General features: G+C 51.1%; 2 non-coding genes across 2 annotated transcripts; one reads left to right on the top strand and one right to left on the bottom strand.

The window, feature by feature from the left end:
• Positions 1-10914: 10914 nt before the first annotated feature.
• On the top strand, positions 10915-11008 carry TRNAI-UAU (transfer RNA isoleucine (anticodon UAU)). The gene is made up of 2 exons: positions 10915-10952; positions 10973-11008. It is a non-coding gene; the product is annotated as a tRNA-Ile (tRNA).
• A 7894-nt stretch (positions 11009-18902) lies between these two features.
• Positions 18903-18984, bottom strand: TRNAS-UGA (transfer RNA serine (anticodon UGA)). The gene has a single exon. It is a non-coding gene; the product is annotated as a tRNA-Ser (tRNA).
• Between the last annotated feature and the right edge of the window lie 1619 nt (positions 18985-20603).

Below are 20603 nucleotides of genomic sequence, written 5' to 3'. Positions count from 1 at the left end.
CTGCTCCTCTCTGAGCTGGGCACTGCAGGGAGCTCAGAAAGGAGCCATTTCCAGATGAGACCAGTTGATCTCAAACTTTCTGGGTTTAAGACCTCAGTTCCCTGTAAGCTGTGCAGCCATGCAGCAGGCTCTCAAGGGCAGTGCAGGCTGGGAGAGGAGCCCCTCCCCTGTCCCAGCCCAGGCACACCAGAGCTGTGGGAGAGAGGAGTCCATGGCCCAGCCTGGCCCAGCCGAGGCCCTCCAGAGGAGCCCCTCCCTCCATCCAGGCCCACCGGAGCTCCTGCAGGGGGGGAGAGGTGCATCTCACCTGGCCCCTAGCTGCTCTGGTGAGAGGGGGATGGGAGAAGTCCTCTCTCCCCACTGCAGCCCTGGGGCAGCCGGCACCCCAACCCCTCACTCCCCCACCACAACCCTCTGCCCTAGCCTGACTCCCCTCTCGTACCTCAATCCCCTCTTCCCTGGCCTCACCCCAGAACCTGCTCCCCCAACCAGAGCCCTCATCCCCCTCAGCCCAACCCTCTGCCCTAACCCTGAGCCCTCTCCTGCATCCCGAACCTCTCATTCCAACCCCACCCTGGAGCTGCACCCCCAGAGCCAGTGCCCTCATCCCCCTGCACCCCAACTCTCTGCCCCATGTCGCTTGATTTCGGGTATACTAATAATATTAATTAGGATAATATGGTGGAAATTTAATGTATTAGTTTAATTTTAATTGTATTTAATTTAATTAGTAATATGAATACTAATTAATTATCAGTATTATTAATATGGGTTTTAGGCTTGCCAATCTGTTTGACCAGAAGATGAAAGTTCTTATCGCGAATCAGGCTCCACAGAATTTACAAAGGACCCTTGGGGATATGACAGGAAACTCACACTGAGACAGATTATAGCCTTAAAGACCTTTTTATTAAAATCAGTGAAATAGTAAGTAAATAGTAAAATAAGCAGAGGTACAAAGTTACAGTTGCATTACTGTTATTCAGAAGATACATATGGCATTCTATGCAACAAAGTTTTGGTTAATATACTCACACCCTTCCCTGATAATCTGGCGGTAAGAGACACAGGACCAGCCTTGCAGTTCAGGTTTCTCAATTCTTGAGTGAAAGATGTAGTGCTTAGAAAAAGCGAATGTTACGCAGGGTTTACTTGACTAAGTTAAACTTAAAATCAAAACCTAATAAACAAAGACTAAAAACTTTGGGAAACCAAGCTTAGCCTAGTTCCCTTGAAACTTAAAGGTTAAGAAGACCAAGTAGAGCCTACTGATAGTAGATAGATATTACAGAGAAAGAAAGTGGAGGAGGTAAGTCAGAATGATAGAGTGAAGTGCTCTAGTGAGGTGGGTCACCTCTTTTATAGGGCACAAGTGCCAGAAATCCTTCCTCCTATGCCCAAATTTCATTCCTCACCCACAAAACATTAGGGTACGCCTACTTCACAGGCTAGTATGTTTGTGCATATTGATGATATGTGCATATGCACAGAAGTTCCCTTGTGGTGTACCTATTAAGTCTGTGGGTACAAGACTGAACCCCCCCCATGCCATTCTTCATTGTCGATTGGTCTAGGTAAACGTCTTAGGCAGGCGTGGGTTCTTATCTATTTAAGTAACAAGATAAAGGTCAACTTTGCTTTCTGAGTAAAAAGTCATAACATAGATATGCTAACTTTGCCTTAGCTTAACATACAGGATATGGCGTGTAGTAGGTCCTGTGCATTACAGCCAAACTTACTTTCATATAAATCTATAAACCTCTTACAATAAGCCAAATACTTAAACTCTAAGAAAAGATATATATATATGCAAGCAAGCAGGTTAGTCCTATAGGCTACACCCAGCCCTTAGTCCCCTCCTGTATCCTGAACCCCTCATCCCAAGCCCTCTGTGCCCACACCCCCAGCCAGAGCCCTCACCCTCCCACAAACCAACCCTCTGCCCCAGTCCTGAGCCCCCTCCCACAGTCCAAACCCCTGAGCCACATCCCACCACACATCACCTCCATATTGGCACACCTAAAACATTTAATTCCACACATGGACGTAACAAATTAAAGAGAACACTGCTCAGGGCCCATTTGTAAATCATAGAATATCGGGGTTGGAAGAGATCTCAGGAGGTCATCTAGTCCAACTCCCTGCTCAAAGCAGGACCAACACCAACTAAATCATCCCAGCCAAAGCTTTCTCAAGCCTGACCTTAATAAACCTCTAAGGATGGCTATTCCATCACCTCCCTAGGTAACCCATTCCAGTGCTTCATCACTCTCCTAGTGAAATAGTGTTTCCTAATATCCAACCAACCTAGACGTCCCCCATTGCAACTTGAGACCATTGCTCCTTGTTCTGTCATCTGCCACCACTGAGAACAGCCGAGCTCCATCCTCTTCAGAACCCCCCTTCAGGAAGGCTGCTATCAAATCCCCCGTCACTCTTCTCTTCTGCAGACTAAATAACCCCAGTTCCCTCAGCCTCTCCTCATAAATCATGTGCCCTATCCCCCTAACCATTTTTGTTGCCTGCCGCTGGACTCCCCAATTTGTTCACATCCCTTGGCATGTGGGTCCCCACCCCAAACGCACTCACCGGCTTTTAATATGCAAATAGGGTGCTGCCATGGTCAGGTCACTCCCCAGCTCGTCAATGGAGCTGCTGCCAGAGAACAAGGTGGTAGTTAAATTAGCAGGGAGATCACTCGGTCAATTCCCTCTGCGCACCAGTAGGTGGCATCGCAAAAAATCTGTAGTAACAGCCTGGTTACTGGGGTGCAAAACACTTTCCTCCTGGGAGAAACAAGAAGTTAGAATTAGAAATTTACATTGTTTGTTCCAATGTTGGTACAGGTTTAATTTTGCTTCTGTGTAGGTTTTTTTTAGGCTGTGACTGTTTTGACTTATTGGTTTAGGAATTTTTTTTTTAAGTTGGAGTGGAGCTTTTCATTGCCATTTGCTGGATGGAATGGCTGACCTGCAATACCAGATTTGACATAGTTCTGCATATTTTATACAGATTTGGCTAGTATTCAAGGATTCAATTCCTTTATAGGAGGTTTTAGTGGTCGGGCTTTTTATTTTATATTATTTTATCATCCTGCTGTAGCACACTTTTTTGATAAAATTTTGAAATAATTAATTTATGGCATTTGTTAGTTTTTATTTTTAAAAACAAAGTTTTTCTTAATGTTTGGGTTTTAAATTAAGCATTGTTTTTGGTTTCAATTTTTCATTTAGGTTTTGGTTTCTGATGGGATCTTTAAGAGGATTTTGAATTTAATACTAAAACTTGGACAGATTTAGATTTTTTTTTAGAGTAAGCTCTGTTTACTATTTGATTTTAATAAAGGTTGTATTGCTGTAAACCCTGGCGAGGAGATGAGCCTGGTCTTTAACTGAGAAGGAGCAGAGGCATAGCCCCCATGAAGAGTGGGGCCAGGTGATGAGGGTCCCAGCCCCCCAATTTTTTTGTGTAGCCCACCTCAGTCCCCCATCAAATGGGAAGAGGTTGATGCCACCCCTGCTGGTCACTGGGTGTCACTGCTACTTCATGGGAAACATGCTCTGTGCATTACCCAGATTTGTGGGAAACACACTCTGTGCATTACCATGACTGGTCTGTGGGTGTCACTGCTCCTAGAAGGCAGACACATGCTGTGCATTATGCCACCTGGCCACTGGGTGTCACTGCTGCACCAAGGAAAACACCTTCTGTGCATTACTCTGACTGCCCACTGGGTGTCACTGCTGTTCCAAGGGAGACAGAAGAACGGCCAGACTGGTTCAGAGGCAAAGTCCATCTAGCCCAGTATCCTCCTGTCTTCTAACAGTGGCCAGTGCCAGGTGCCCCAGAGTGAATGAACAGAGCAGGGAATCACCAAGTGATCCATCCCCTATTTCCCATTCCCAGCTTCTGGCAAACAGAGGCTACAGGCACCATCCCTGCCCACCCAGGCTAATAGCCCTTGATGGATCTATCCACCATAAACTTATCTAGTTCTTTTTTGAACCCTGTTATAGTCTTGGCCTTCACAACATCCTCTGGTTGACTATGCAACTGCCCTGAGTTTAAACACCCCCTCTCCCCTGGGTTGTATATGGAAAAGAGGATGAGGATGAGGAGAGCCATGATGTGTCTGTCACTGGCTGGTGCCTCAGTTTCCTCTAGGTAGCAGTGCTGCAGGCTCCTTTGGTCAGTTCCCATGCAACTGTGTCAGGGGAAGGGGGAGTAGAGGCTCATGCTCCTCAGCTCCCATGCCACCAGCAACTGGGAAATACAGGCCAAATGTAACCCTGGTAACTAGGCTGGGATTAGCCTGGGCCAGGGTAGGGCTGGGGAGGAATTGGGGGGGGGAAGAGACAGACACACCACCCATTCCCTGCCAACTCCCCTCACTCCTTGCAGCACAGCACACCCTAGCATTTCTTCCTCTGTTGCGGGGAATGTCTGCTGCCTGCTTCTCCCTTAGCATCATCTCTCTCCACCCAGGGCACTGATATCAGCTGTCCTGTGCAAACAGGCAGGCCTCGGTGTGCTCCATGGCACTGCCCTGCAATTGTGGGGGAGGCAGCTGTTGGATGGAGTCATATGGAAATACAGGGAAGGGGCAGGGCTGGGATCCAGGGCTCCTGCTTTTTCTGCTTTTCTCCTGCAGTTGCCTCGGTCCTTTCAGTGCGTTTCCTGTTCCAAATTAATTTGCTGACTTATGCAACCCACCTCAGAGGTGGCTGCATCTCAGTGTTGGGTGAGGCATCCTTGGCTGCATCACTTCCTAACCATGTCCCTCTCCCCCTGCAGGTGACCCTGCAGCACTCAGCAAACATCCGCAAGATTGTGGGGCACTTTGAGCATTGGGCAGGCAGGGGCCAGGCACCAAGCCCTCCCCCCCCCAGAATGGGACCCAGCACCCCCTACTTTTTACAGGGATTAAAAAGGGGCAAAGGAGGGCAAATCAGAGGAGAGGGTGGCCAGGGTCGAAACGGGGCAGGGGGGAATTGACTGGTCAGGAGTGTCAAGCAGTTGGAGGCAGAGTTAGGAGAGGGACTGAAGAGCAAAATCAGGAAGGGGGGAAAGGAGCCAGAGTTAAGCCCAGGGATGAAGTGCTGCCTGAGGGTTAAACCCCAGCACAGGCAGAGGAAGAGGGTAACAGTAACCCCGGGGGGCTGCGACTTCAGTGTTTGCAAAAATAGGATGGGGGAGCAGAGGGGCTTTTTTATTTCCCCTCCCACAGGCAGCACGTCTCAGCATGGGCTTCCCAGGGCTGGGCTCTTAAAGGCACAGGCATCCCACTGCCTAGACACTGCAGCTCCTGTCTGATGTAACCTACTGAGGTGCTGCAGTAGGAAACTCAATTCAGTGAAACTGGGCATTCCCTATACGCCCCCAGCCAGGGGGCTGTGCACCCCCTTCCCCGAATTTCCCTAACACTCCCCCACTCCCAGATGTTAAGGTAGTTACATACAGCTCTGCCAATGTTGTCATTGGTTGCAAATTTGAATGGAAATTGAAACGTTAACACACACTTTAAAAGCAGATACAACGTATGAAAAATACTTGTACCTGAGAAAGTATAACAGGTTTTTTTAAAAGTCTGGACAAAGACTGGTTTCATCACCCAGCTGTTGTGTTTGCTAACAATGTTGGTGCATTATGATTTGCAAGCAAGGTATGAATGAGCTCTCCTCTGACAGCTAGTGATGAGCCAGGGTTAGGGCGAGGCTTTGGGACCAGACTGTATTTACATGAACTCACCTATTCTGCTGAGGTATGTAGTGAACAGAGCTGTGCTGCCTCTGCTCTAGGTGCCTGGAGGAGGGAAGGTGTGTGGGGCTCCAGCCTGGGACTCTTCCTCCCTCCTGCCAAGGCCTGACTATTAATCCCAGCTCTGGCACTCCTTTCTTCAAGCGCCACGTGGGCCAGAGGAAAAGTGTGGTGGGAAGCACAATGGCCAAACTTGTGGGCATTAGGTGAAGCAGCAAGAATCCCAACCATTAAGTCAAACTGCAGGACTGCAGACAGCAGTAGCCAGGGTAGCAAGTTCTGGAGCCCCAACCCATTGCAGCCATCCTGACCAAATACCTGGCTCCAGTGGGTGTGAGTCACCCAGCAGCAGGGAAAAGACTCACTCTTGTACAACTGGAGACAGGAAAGAGGAGCACTTTGCGCTCCAGGGCTTTACTGCAAACCAACACAAGGTCTGACTGAGATTTGAACTCAGATTGCCGGATTCAGAATCCTGGTTGCTGAGTGTTACATCATGGGACCAGCTTATGTGGCCTTCTCTGCCCATCAGTGACCCTCACAGGGCTGGTTTGTGTAATGGGCCTGCTCTTGGCCCTTTATTAAAACTTGGTGGGGGGCGGGTTGGTTGGCTAGTTCCCAGTCCCAATAGAAGGGGGAAGGGCCAATGGGAAATCTGGACCCTGACACTGACAGACCCCAGGGGCAATGGGGAGAGGCCAAAGCTCGAAGTTAGCCGGACTGACAGGCCAAGCAATCAAATGAGGGAGTCCCATCCTCTGTGTGAGCTGCAACGGTCTGGGCCAGAGTGGGGCGGAGCTAAGGAGAAAGCAGGAGCCCAAGAAGATCAGGGAGCAGAGCTGTGCAGGTGTAGTGCCAGAAACTTGTCCTAATTGGCTAAAACTTGACAGTGGTTTCTCTAGCAAAGGCCAGTCCCTGGCCCCTTGGTCCAGACATTCACATTCACATCAGGCTTCAAGTTGAGAATCATTTCCCATTCCCGCTCTGTGGGAGGGGAGACTTTTAAACGCGCTGTCTGTGTAACTGCACATGGCTAAGCAAAGAGAACAAACCTCAAATCCCCCCAGTGCTTTGGGAGCCAGGTTTGCTGTGGGAAATCTTCAGGCCTGGGCATTGTCATTATTGACCAGTTCATCGTGATTATTTATTCTGTGGTACTGAAACCTTATTATGCTGATGGCTGAGTGGTTAAGGTGTTAGAATTGATAAATCCAATAGTATTCCTCTCCGTAGGATTGAATCCTGCTCACAGCCTTTCACTCACGCAATACCTTTATACAAACTGATGCTCTCAATTCTCTCCCCACCCCAAGTAAATCCTGCTCTGCTCCTTTCATAGAGATGCCTAGGACACCACCTCACACTGTGTCCCTGAGGTGTCAGGCAAACTCTCAGCACCTGAAGTCTCTGCCACTCACCTGGTTCTGCTCCTCTCTTTAGAGCATGAAAGGAGCCGAGTCAGTGAATGCAGAGGTGCTACGGGGCTGCAGAACCAACAGGGGGGAAAAAATGGTGCTCAGCACCCACTGGCAGCCAGCTCTGCCCCTGCTTCGGGCCTTGTGGACAAGCTCCTGCTCTTCCCCTTCAACACCTCCCCCTGCCAGTGATCAGCTGTTCAGTGGGGTGCAGGAAGAGGAGGGAGAGGAATGGAGCAGGAAGATGCAGGGCAGGAAGGGGTGGGACTTGGGGGAAGGGGTGGAGTGGGGAAGGGCAGAAAGGGGGGGATTTGTCCCAGGTCCTGCACCCCTCTAGGGCCACCCTGAAGGGAAGCACTGACTATTACAGTGGCAATAAAACTGACCAGCATTGCGGGGGAGACTGAAGATCAGCTCTCATCAGGTCTCTTCTCTCCCCCAAGGTGAGCCAGACACTGCTCTCTCCTGGCTCTCACTCTAGCAGCTGGATGCCAAGGAGCCATTTCCCCACAGGAAGTGCATTGAGTGCCCCTGTGGTGCTGGGGGGGCTGGTGCTGCTGCCGCCTGTGGGGCTGGCAGGGGGGTTGATGTCTGCACAGACTCTCAGCTGCCAGGCAGGAGGGGGCACTCGAGACCTTACCAGACTGGCTCAGTGAAGACGGGGGGTTGACAGACCAATACAGACTTTCTCCAGAGCCCAGAGCAGCATTCACCAAATCAGCCAGGCAATGAGCATTTATCACAGCGTGGAGCCAAGGGGGAGGTGTCAGCTGCTGTTCCTGCTCCTCGAGGACAGGCCCTATCAGCCAACAGACGCTTCTTACTCACCACAGCTAAGGTTGTCTGGTTCCTCTCATGGGAGAAGTATGGAGCAGCCATTTGTTTTCCTGTTTGTGCTCCTCTGTGATGTGAAAATCGGGGAGGGGAGGTAGAAGCCCCACTTCCCTTCCTAAATGACTTCCAGTGGGGGAAGCCAGGATAACAAGGTGGGGCAGCAGGTGGTGGCCAGACTCTTACTGTCAAGGTCTAGTCTAGCTCATGGTCCAGCTCAACTTCCTCCCTACATCACTGGCCCCCAGTCCCCTTCTGCCACCAGGTCAACCCGGGAACTAAGGCAGGAATGGTGTGAGGAAGCAAGTCAAGCTGAGCATGGCAGGCAAAAGCGAGTCTTGTCTTCGTGGGCCACTCACAATGAGGTCCTTTTTGTGTGCCATGGCCATGGCCGATAAAAACATCCCAGACAGAGAAGCAGCAGGCCAATAAAGCATTATGCAGATACCAAAGTAACTCAGTTGGGCAAGCATTAGTGTGAAAAACTAAAGGTCCCTGGCTTTAACAGCCCTTTTATCTTTCTTTGTGTGGAGGTGGCTTGTTTTCTGGGAGCGCAGCAGCACCTTTACCTGAGGTGAGTCCCTGATTTTGAGATCCACAGCAAGACAATGGAGCATGGACTTCTGCCCCAGTTGGCCCACCTGACCTTTTAAAATCAGAGACGGGAGCTGTATTTCCCATGCGACTTATTGGTTGACCCAATATGGTGGGAAGAGAGTGAGGCAGGGTGGCCCTAGGAGATGGTGCCAGAGGGGGCAGGGACTGGGGACAAAAGTTCCTCTCCACAGCTGAGGGAGGGCAGTACTGGGGAAGGGGCGTCTGTAAAAGTGTCCACGTGGAAGGTGGCAGGGATTGGAGGGCCCAGGAGGAGATTGTAGGATGTTCAGTGACTTGGAGAAGCTGGACTTGGACATGGTGTGCATTCAGGAAACGCACATTAACAGCTTTAGGGTGGCTTGATGGGTAGAGGGTGGTTGGAGGAAGGGCCTGTCTTTCTGGCCCTCCTGGCCAGGGAAGAATGATGAGGTTGGAGTCTTGTTCTTCATATTTGCAGTGCTCCATGGCACTTGTTACCACTAGATTAGTGTCTTTGGTCCCCAGTTAAGGTGTGAAAGGAACTGGCTCCCTTCCTCTGGACTACACAGTGTTTGGTGTAGGGGATGGATTTTAATTGTGTCAGATGGCCTGAGGACCGCTGGTCCCATTTTCCCAACTGTCAGAGGAAACTCTTCTATGATGACCACTCCCTGATGCAGGTTTGTAGTGAGGTCGGTTTAGAGGACATGTCTCTCCATAGTAGAACCAGTGGAGGGCAGGAGGTAGCCTCCAATTCCTCTGATCTGAGCTCGCACCAGACACAGATGCGGTACACCTTTCTGCAGGGATAGGCCAGGAGTCACACTGATTTACGTGAAAGAGAGCACGTCGACAGCCCAGTTGCCACCCTCTTCCTCTTGCCCAGGTTTAATAGTCATGGATAGGCAGGAGGGAGGAAGAGCCCCAGGCTGGACCCCAGTACACCTCTCCTCCTCTGGGCATCTGGAGCAGAGGCAGCTGGTGCTGATAGCTCCAAGGGAAGGCTTAAAAGCCACAGAGCGATTGAGGGTGGGGCAAGAGGAGGGGAAGATTTCCCCCAAGAGGCTCTTTCCCAGCTGCTGAGAAGCGCAGAAGTACCCAGTGTTTGCTCTTGCGGTGAAAGGGGTTAATATATTTAGGCGGCCTGGCTAGCTCAGCTGGCAGCACCTCTGGCTCTTACTCTGAAGGCTGAAGTTACAATTTCCTGTCTGGGTGCTTGGGGCTCCTCTTCAACAATACAACACACAGTCTGCCTAAGCCCCCACCCAGTAACCTGGCTAAACTAGCCCTGGCCACTGGGTGCCTCTAAGAGATGATATTTTCCCCACTCACAACCACTGAGCGTAGAAAAGAAACTTTAAGAAAAAGGAGGAAACTCACCTTGTAATAACACCACAATCAGGATTCATAACACTACACTATGAACAAAACACCCACCCACAGTGAGCTGGGCAGTGGCCTTTGCCTCGGGCTCTTAAATCCAGACACCAAAAGCTCTGTGGATGTGCCCCTCCCTTCACTGCACCTCACCCACAGCTGCTGTCCCGGGTCAGTGAAAACCCACAGTTCACCTCTCACGTCCCGGGGGGAAAGCCCCTTTCTTCCTCCACCCTCCGCTGTCTGGCCACATTGTCGGTCACTTGCCCTTCCCCTCTGTCACCGTTCTGCTGGCCCCTCTCTGCTCTGGGACATATTGTGGTCCCACCAGGAGTGGAACAGGCTCCCTAAAAGTAGTGACCACCAGAGCCCGAACAATAGCCCCATCCCGTCCACTCGAGGCCATGCCCCTGCACCGAGCCCTTCTCCCAAAGGCCCTGCTCCCATGCTGCCTCTTCCCCCCAAGACCCTACCTCCCGCTTACTGCTATCCGCCCCCTTCCGCCTCACTCCCCCTTACGGTCATTACAAAGTGGCATGGCAGAGCCTTCCCATTTTTAAAAGTCCTGGGGTGTTGTTCCCCCCTGTTCAAGCACTTGTGGGGCCCTGCACTTCACACAGCTCTCCCTGATTTCAGCTGTTAGTGAGGGAGCCTCACTGCTAGCGCAGACTCAGCAATTTCTTGCATGAGAGACACTGTCCCAAAACAGGACTAATGCTTAGACCTGGTGATCAGTGATTTCAGATCTGTTGGTCTGTAGCAAGACTCTACAGTGAGTCTTAATCAGCTCTGTTATTACACAAGGACGAACAAAAGGGTCAAATGGTGCCTGGAAGCCTTAAGAAGAATCCACCCCACCAAGTACAACGCTTGTCCCTACCTGCTCTCAACCTCACTGAGAATGTTTTGGGGTCACTCCTTGCCTTTATCAACCTACGGAGAATAGCAATTGACAGGTGCTCCAGTGGCACAGTTGGTTAGCGCACAGTACTTATAGGGCAGTGCTAAGAGGAGCTATGCTGAGGTTGTGAGTTCAAACCTCACCTGGAGCACTGGTTTTCATTAACCAAATGGCATCACCCCCTCATTTGGCCCTGTGGAATGTACAATTCCAGCCCAGGGGACACTAAGGCAGGGAAGAAGTTAAAAATGCCCTGTTCACTTATTAGCTCCTCTCCAGAGTGCAGGTCAGAAACTACAATCCTTTCTCCTCCACCAGCCCCTGTGCCAGGATCCCTCCAGCAGAGCCTGGAGTCCTGCCCATGGCATCTGTACTATTGACAAAGACTAAGTGACAGGGACAAAACACTCAAATCCCGCCTGGTGCACGGAGCCAGGTTTGCTCTTCAAATTCTGTTGTTCGTACCTTTCCAGGTCTGGGAATGTCCCACAACAGCATTTAATGGGAAGCTGCCTGCAGAACAGTTACACTGCACAGAGCTGCTATGGAGGAAGGGTGGGAATTGGTAACATTTTGAGGATTGTTTGGGAAATGAGCCTTTTTTTTTTGTGAGGTTAATAACTATCTCCTCAACTTTATTTACTCAACTTAAAAATGAGTGTCACTTGATTTTTGCATCTCCCTGTGAAAATACAACTGGCACGTGTGGCTTTCTACAGGGGGTCATGATGTTAAAGTTGGGGAATTCAGTCTCTGTACTTCTGGGGGAGTGTTTCTTTTTTAAACTGCCTCACTGCCAGGCACACCGGGCTGTTAGCTGCACCCACTGTCCTTGCCAGGGGCCCTTGCTGAACCCTGGGCAGCTGCACTGCCGTGCTGGGGTTACTCTGCAGGGGGAGAAGCTGCTGGGGAGCAATGTAGAGCAGGTGCAGGAAGGAGACGGGGTCACTATTCACATTCTGAACTGCACAATTTTCCAAATTTGGGAATAGATTCATAGATTCATCCTCCAGCAAGTGAACCCGTGCCCCATGCTACAGAGGAAGGCGAATGTCTGAGAACAATTCTAAGGGGAAGGTGAATGGAGAGCAATGACACTAGAGATGCCCAGACCTCCAATGGGGGCAGCATGGCAATTAATAATGGGAAGATCATTTGCAAAATTAGTCGTCACTGACAAGATTTGTCTCTGTTTCTATTTCACGCTGTGGTGTTAGAGGAATCAGTACAGAGTTTTACTATATTAATTAAACACTTAATTTTATGTAACCAAGCCAAAAACTTAGTGTCACTTATTTTTTCTCTGTCCTAGCAAGAATGAATTGAATTTTGTGACTTTCTGGAAAGTGCAGCAAGATTAAATGTGGGGAATTCAGTCTCTGTGTTTGTGATCTGATGTTTTCCTCTCACAGGTCAGTGCCTGCCTTGAAATACCAAGAGGAATCTAAGGGCTGGTGTACACTGGGCACTTAAGTGGCAGAGCGACGTCTCTCAGGGTGTGATTTCCCCCCAACCCATAGAGTTAAGGTGACCTAAGCCCTGGTTAGATAGTGCTAAAGAAAAGAAAGAACTGTTCTGTCAACGTAGCTATTACAGGGATGGGAAAACCCCTCCAGTCACTGTCTGCTCCAGAGAGCTATAGCAGTGCCACAGCAGTGTTTTAAGTGTAGATAGAGTGAAGCTAGATCTGGCGCCAGTTCACACTGTGGATGCTCAGGCACTAAGGGTGCAATAATAACAACAACACCGCAGTTGTCAGGATTTGAACCTGTGCCAGGAAACCACAATGGATTTGTGATGTATCACCTTAACCACTTGGCCACAACTACTTAACATACATTTGTTTCACTACATGATGATTCTGTTCTCACTGAATTGTCATTCCCATTGTTTGCTCAGACCAGCTTCCCCAGCACATTCATGGCTGCGCATCAGTGTAAGTGTGTCCTTGGCTGAACAGCGAGAATTCCTGCCCATTTCCCATCCGGCTGGAGCAGGATGAGAGTGTGTTTGTGTTAATGACATTGCTGTAGAATGTTGTTCATTCCCCGCTCTGACAATTCAGACAGTCTCTTTCCTAGTCAAATCTCCAGCACATCGTTCCAATAGCAGGGGGCAGGATTTCTCTGGGGCACTGAAATATTTCCAGGGGCTGGTGCGTAAACTCAGCCTTGCATTTCACCCTTGATGTTTCATGGATGAACAACAGCAGCAGAAAGAAAGAGCCGAGCCAATATCTCACTGGCAGGGATGCAGGTGCCATGTCCCCTCTGTCTGCCCATCACCATCGCAGGAGAGAAGGGTTCACTGGAATCGAATAACCTGGCTCAGACCAGAGACATAGGGAGGTTTTGCTGTTCATGGATTTGTGCAAAGGAAATTGTGTCTCTGTGTGAAATTGAGGTGGGAAATGAAATGTCCACATGGTGGCCCAATGCTCTAGGGAATGTGGGTGCAGGATTCGGGCTGAGAAATGATTTAACGGGGTTTGTTTCAATTATTTGCCCTGATTAAAAACCATGGCTAAAAGGCAGCTACTGTTGTTAGTACTTGTACCTGTGTAGGGACACCCCAGAGGGTGTTAAGTCCATTGCCTTCACCAAGAGCAGTTGATTTTTTATCAAGGTACAAATTTCTTGTGAAGGCCTAGATCACAGAGAAAACAGTACACTGATGATAAGAAGAAGTACACAAAAAGATTTTGCAGCCACCATGGGCCTAACTATGATGTGTCATGTTTCACTTTTTATATCTGGCGCCACCTCCTTTCCCTTTCGCCTTGTAGTTGACCAAGGGCAAAGCTGAACATCTTTTCAGATACCAGGGAGTGTTTATGTCCATCCCTGCAAGCTACACAGGGGTTTGATGTTGCTGCTTTCAGTCCTCTGGCTCTGCCAGGATAAGGAACAATTCAGGCTGTCACTGAACTAAAGAAGGAAGATCATTTTTTGACAGGGAGAGGGACGCCTCCTCTTAAAGGTGTTTGTCTGGCTGACAGTCCTGGCTCCCAGGTCTTGCCAATGGGGCTTCAGCAGTTTTGGGACCAGTTCACTCCCTTGGCCCCACCTGCTGCCCCCAGGCGCTCCCCTCCAGGGGCCCTGGCAGTGCAGTATCTGCCTGCTCGCTCCAGTGGCTGCTGGCCCCTCCCCATGGCAAGGCGGGGCAGAGCTGTGCCTCTACGCTCTGCCCCCACTCCAAGCCCCTGCAGCCAATGGGACACTGTGGGGGTGATTCTTGGGGGCAGCAGCATGCGGAGGCCCCCCAGCCTGCCCTACCTTGGACCCCCATGTAAGTGCTGCGCCACTGACTCCCTCCCAGAGCCTGCACCCCCTCCCTCCACACACCCCCTCCCACTCGCTCCAATCTCCCTCCCAAAGCCTGCACCCCATCCCTCCTCCTATTCCCCCTACCCCTGTCCCAGCCCAGAGCCTGCACCCAGCCCCCAAACTGCATCCCAGAGCCTGCACCCTAGAACCCCTCCCCCACCCAAACTCCCTCCCAGAGACCAGCCTCTCACCCCTTCTGCACCCAAACTCCCCCTAGAGCCTGCACCCCTCCTGCACCCCAATCCCCAGCCCCAACCCAGGGTCTGAATCCTAGACCTCCTCCCCCCACCCAAACTCCCCCCCAGAGCCTTAGGCAGATGAGAGGCAGAGTTTTGGGGGGCGGGTTCTGAGTGGTATGAGTGACATTATTGGCCCACTGGGAGGATTGGAGGACTAGCACTGGCCCTAAGGGATTGGAGCAATGCTGGAGAGACTGACGGGCAGGGAGCTGGGGAGCTGTGTGTGCTCCAAGGAGAGTTGTTGTTGTGCTCTGGTGACACAGAGCGGGGGTGGGGAGTTTGTAAGCTGTGGTGTTTGTATAGAGAGAAAGTTTAGTAACCCCTAGGTTAAAAACTGTTCCTGCTCTGAGCTATACATGACACTTTTTGTTGCGAGTATAGATCAGTGGGTGAATGTTTCCCTGCAGGATAATAGGGTCCTAGTTCCAATCCAAGTGATTCCCTTGAAAAACTTTTTCGAATGAAAATGGATTTCCAGACCCATCTCCAGTATGTTCAGGAGTTCGCTGAATGTCGAGGGCGGGACTTGAAATGAATTTAAACACTCAGCATTTTCCTATGCAAATGAATGAAGACCTAGCAGAGCTGTCCAGCAGCTGAAATCAGTTCCAGACCTCAGCGTCTCTAAGAGGGACACTCTGTATCTGAGGCATGTGGGACACCTCTGTGGTGATGACAGGTGAAAAAATGCTGGATTCAATGAAAGATGAGACCATAGGAGGGGAAGGTGAACGGCAGCACCACACAGGGTCATAACACTGAGACATGGGGCTTCGCTGTCACTGCTCTTGTGCTTTCCATCATTTATATCCTAAGGAACACACCCTCCCCCTCCCCCACACACTGTCACACACAATCTTCTCCCCTTGAGCCCAATCCAACCCTCCCCCTCTCCCACACGCACTCCATGGGACACAGCCTCTCAGTGACTCACCCAGATGGGGGCTTGTCTCTGCATCTCCCCAACAGGGGAGCAGAGAGCCGAAAGGGCCACAGGAGACCAATGGAGCTAGGTAGGATTAGAAAAGACTTCCCCTCCCTTTCCTTTTCTCCTCTTGAGTTCTGTTAATCTCACCCATGGGTTCAAAGCACCAACCTTCCCCTCAGCAACGGAAGGTGGGAACCAGCTCTATCACACAGAAGGAGGCTCCCCACCTTTGCTGCTGCCATTCAGCAGCCATTAATATGGATTTGTTTTAGCTAATGCAACCCCCCTCAACTCCTAATTCATCCATGAATCAAGGAGGCAAGCCCTTCAGAGGGGCAATGGGTTAGTGTACAGGACTTATAGTAGCAGTGCTGAGGACAGCAGTGCTGAGGTTGTGAGTTCAAACCTCACCTGAAGCACTAACTTTCTTTCAGCAAATGGGTTCTGCCAATCGGTTTGCCCTTCAGAAAATACAATTGCAGCTTAGAAGACTCTGAAGTCCCCTTGCTTTACAGAGAGCAGGGCAGATTCCACAGATCTACCAGGCTCTGCTCTCCACTTGCCTCAGGGAGGGGTCAGGCAGAGCCCAGAGCACTGCCCCTGACTCCCCCTCAGTCTTTGCTCTCCAAACCAGCTGTGTGTTCACCCTCTTCGCTGTGAGACTCAAACCCTGCCTGGCTTTCTGTATGTTGATGTGGTTTTCGTCTGTCGTGTTGATGTGCATGTGGTCCTGTGTGATTTTGGTGGATGCCTGGCATAGTTTTGGGTGCGTGTGTGTATGATTTTTGCATACAGATTGGTTTTTTGCTTAGTAGTCTTTTGGTATGTGGGTTTTGTGCTTTCTTGTTGTGGGCTTTTGCTGTGTTTTTTGGTGTGGATTTGTTCTTTCTATATTTTGTGTGGTTTTCCTTTTTGTGTATATGCCTCTGTGTGCTGTGTGGGTTTGTGTGGGTTTGGTTTTTGTTTATGTCTGTGTGGGCCTGTGCAGTCTGTGATTTTCTCTTTCTCTCTGTGTGTTTGTCTCTCTGTTTGTATCTTCATGTGTAAATTCACTGGAATTTTTCAAAATCTCCACAGCTTTGCCAATTTTCACCAGGAATTTTTCTCCATTAACAAATTCTAACATGTTCCCTACCAGTTTGTGACCATTGCCCCAGGGGCACATCAGTCTCAGGGGCCTGATTTCCCATTGACCCTTCCCCCTTTTATTGGGACTGGGAACTAGCCAACCAAAAACTCCACTAAATTTTAGTAAAGGGCCAACAGTCTCTTACACGAGCCAGCTCCATGAGGGTCACTGATGGCCAAAGAATGCAGCACAAGTTGGTCCCATGGTGTAATAGGCAGCACTCAGCCCTCTGAATCCTGCAGTCTGAGTTCAAATATCAGTGGGACCTTGTGTTGGATTGTGGTAAAACCCTGGAGCTCAAAATGCTCAATTTTCCTGTCTCCAGTTGTTTAAGAGTGAGTCTTTTCCCTCCTGCTGGGTGACTCACACAAACTAGAGCCAGGTCTTTGGTTGAGATGGCTGCAATGGATTGGGGTGTAGAAGTGGCTATGGCTGCCTGTAGTTCTGTGGTTTGACCTGGTTGGGATTCTTGCTGCTTCACCTGATGGCCACAAGTTTGGCCCTTGTGCTTCCTGCCATACCTTTCCTCTGACCCACATGGCACTTGACGAAAGGAGTGCCAGGGCCGGGATTAATAGTCAAGGCTTGGCAGGAGGGAGGTGGAGCCCAGCCTGGAGTCCCTCACACCTTCCCTCCTCCGGACACCTAGAGCAAAGGCGGCTGGTGCTGACAACTCAAAGGTAAGGTTTATAAGCCACAGAGCAACTGAAGGCAGGGCTAGAGGAGGGGAGAACCATGCCTACGCATGTCCAGCAGACAGCCACAAAGACCCTCGGCCAGGCTGCTCCCTGCCATGCCAGACACCCACTGAAAGCAACCCACAAACCAGCATGCAGGGCAGCTGCTGATGCTCTGTGGCCAACATCAGAAGAAGGTAGGAAAGCAGGGCCAGCCCCCTGGTGTGGCCTCTGTCTGTTCCCACTCACAGTGCTCACTTTTGCAGTAGGGCAGAAGATTTTACCCCAAGAGACTTTTCCCCAGCTGGCGAGAAGCAGAGAAACACCCAGGCTCCTAAGGTGCTATTTACCAACCCCCTCAAGCACAGGGGCAGGTGCACACTTGGAAGAGGGAAACTGCTCTACACGCCAGCCCGGACAGCCGCCCATTTTCTTTGGCAAGTCAGGAATGGCAAGGACTTGACTGGAAGCACCTGCGGCTCATGCCCCAGCCTTTGTGACACCCAACCCTCAACTCCTTCCCAGGGCTCTAGCTGAAGCCAAAGCATTGGTCTGCGCGGCCAAGAAGAGGTTCCAGGACTGAAGGGAGCAGGACTTTCTGCACGAAGGTAAAACTGCAGCAACACAACCATGAAAGAACTTGAACCCTCAATCTCCTGACCTGAAGTCAGGCACCTTATCTATTACGCCATATAGTCAGGTGAGAAAAGCCCCTCCAAGCACTTCTTTAGAAAAGGCAGATACTGTGTTTCTCAGGTCTACTGAGGGGAGCTGAGAGTCTCTGGGCACAAGAAGTCAAGTTCCCAGTGACACGTGAAAATTAATTCTATGGAGCCAGGTGCAGGACTTTAGTAGGGAGGCTCAGGCATGGGGGATTGGGGTGCAGTGGACGGGCTGGCTGTCTAGGTGAGGAGATTTAGTGACCCTCAGGTGCAGGAGGGAGGAAGAGAAGGAGGAATTGGCAGTGGCCGTGGAGAAGAAGAGGAGGGGTGGAGGCTCTTAGCAAGCCTGGCTAGCTCAGTCAGTAGAGCATCAGGCTCTTCATGGGAGGAGCCGGGGTTTCAGCTGCTGTCCAGGGACTCAGCTTTTAAGTTGCCTTGTGTGCCAGGAGCCAAATGATTCCTGGTGGTGCCCAGAGACATGTGTGGGACAGAGGCTGAGACTTGTAGTACCTGCTCTGCAGCAGGGATCCTGGCAGCTCAGACTCAGGGAAGGCTTCTGCACTCAGAGGTGCTGACTTTAAGAGTTCCCGGGCAGTGCTCAATGCCTGCTCCACCACAGGCCCTGCCCCCAAACCATCAAATCTCTTCCCACCCCACCCTGCCCTACTTCTTTCTCTCCTCACTCCTCCAGCACACCCCATCAATGGCCAGCGGGAGGCACTGAAGGAGAAGAGGAGGAGCTTATCAGCCAGGCCTGCTAGCAGGTGGGAGGTGCCGGGGCAGAGATGGCTGCTGGGCACCTTTTTTTTTTTTCTCTCTGTTGGTTCTGCAGCCCTGTAGCACCCATGGAGTCGCTGACTTGGCTCCTTTCGCACGCTAGAGAGAGAAGCAGAACCAGGGCTATGGCTGATCTATGGGGCACTGGGTGAGTGCCAGATGCTTCAGGTGCTGAGAAGTGGTGTCCCAGGAATCTCTATGAAAGGAGCAGAACAGGATTTACTTGGGGTGGGGAGAGAATTGAGAGTGTCTCAGGGGGTTGTAGAGATGTATTGCCCGGGTTAGAGAGTAGCTAAAACACAGGCCTCGCTGTGAGCAGGATTTGAACCTGTGCAGGTGAACCCTATTAGATTTCAACTCCAATGCCTTAATCACTCGGCCATCACAGCTCTGAGCACAAAGCTGCCCCACTGCCAGAGAAACTGGTAAAGAATCACAATGCCCAGGCATGAAGTCATCTGAACTACAGAATTCCCACAGCAAACCTTGTTCCCAAAGCACAGGGGGGATTTTGGGTTTGTTCTCTTTGCTTAGCCATGTGCAGTCACACAGAGAGCGCGTTTAAAAGTCTCCCCTCCCACAGAGCGGGAATGGGAAATGATTCTCAACTTGAAGCTTGGTGTGAATGAGGATGTCTGGGCCACAGGGCCAGGGACTGGTCTTTGCTATAGAAATCAGTGATACATGGAACCAGGCTAAGGAAAATGTTTCCTGGAGTCAGTAACTGGAATAGCAGCAGTATTGTGCAGAGAAATGTCTCACAATAGGAGTCAGCGCATTGGTGGTTCAGTAGCAGAAGTCACAGATACAGCGGGGGAGGTCTGTGGATCAGGAGTGAGGGGCACTGGCAGAGCAGTGAGAGGGGAGCCCAGGGCTGGGATAACAGGGGCTGTGGGTCAGGATAGGCAGTTCTGGGCAGAGTGTTCAGAGGTGCCCTGTATCTGCCCTTTCTCTGCACCGTCCCTGCTCCCAGAATGCACCAGGCCCTGGACTGAACTCTTCCCCTGCAGGCTGAGCTGGTTTCGTTTGCTGTGATCCTGTTGGATAGGGAGGGGGGAAGTGACAGTCCCAGCCCAGAGCCAACGCCCCCCTGTCACCCAGCACCCTTGGCCCCAGATCCACCCAGCCTAGTAGAGAACTCAGCGGGGCAGGGCAGCCAGGAGTTGTGCCCTGCCAGGCGCTCAGGGGCATCTACCATGCAGCTGGGGGATCTCCCCAGCGTGGTCCATGGGAGCTCGCACACTAATGGGGTAGCGGCAGCAGCTGCATGGTGGGTTGGGCTGGTGACCCGGGTCCATCTCCTGGGGTCGGCTGGGTTCATGCTCAGGCGACTGGCCCCAGTCACCGGCCGAGCCCCCCAGCCACGCTGCTGCTGTTAGCGCTCTAGCCTTGGGTGGAAGCTGCTGGCTGGCTGGACCCTGAAGGTGGATCCGGCATTAGGGGAAACCCTCCTGCCTGGAGATTCGTTGCCGAGATTCCTGGGAGCTGCCCATCCCCATAGTTTGGCTGGAATGGATGTTTGTTTGGGTCTTGCTGGCCCATGCTTGTGTCTGCTGGTTTGGTTCCTGCCGTCCCTGGTGTGTAAAGACAGAGGTGTTTTTGAATCTCTTTGAGCTGTTGTTAGTGGTGCAGTCGTTTGCCTTAAGCTGATGCCATTGGATCTCTTTCAGGGTGCGTTTTGGTTCTGAGAGGTAAAAGGCTGCTGTGTGTGTGGTGTTATGGAGTGAGGGAGCAAAGGTTGATTGCAGAGGTGGTGCATGTGCCACAAAAGTTGTGGGGGCCTGCCCTGCCCCCCCAGCTCTGGTCCTAGAGGCCAGAATTTGCATAAACCCACCCGCTGACCTGTCACTAAGAATTTCGCCCTGCTAACTCTTCCAGCAAAACAGGCCAAAGAAAGTGTATGCAAGTGCTGTACCGCAGCCCCCGTGCTCTTTTTGGTTCCTTCCCACAGAACTTTCACTGCATACCAGTCCAGTTCCTTGCTGTTGCTTGTCTAAGAGCTGCATGC

This window comes from Gopherus flavomarginatus (genome assembly GCF_025201925.1).
Source record: "Gopherus flavomarginatus isolate rGopFla2 chromosome 13 unlocalized genomic scaffold, rGopFla2.mat.asm SUPER_13_unloc_4, whole genome shotgun sequence".
In the NCBI taxonomy this organism is placed as follows: domain Eukaryota; kingdom Metazoa; phylum Chordata; order Testudines; family Testudinidae; genus Gopherus; species Gopherus flavomarginatus.
This window is presented reverse-complemented; position numbering and strand designations above follow the sequence as displayed.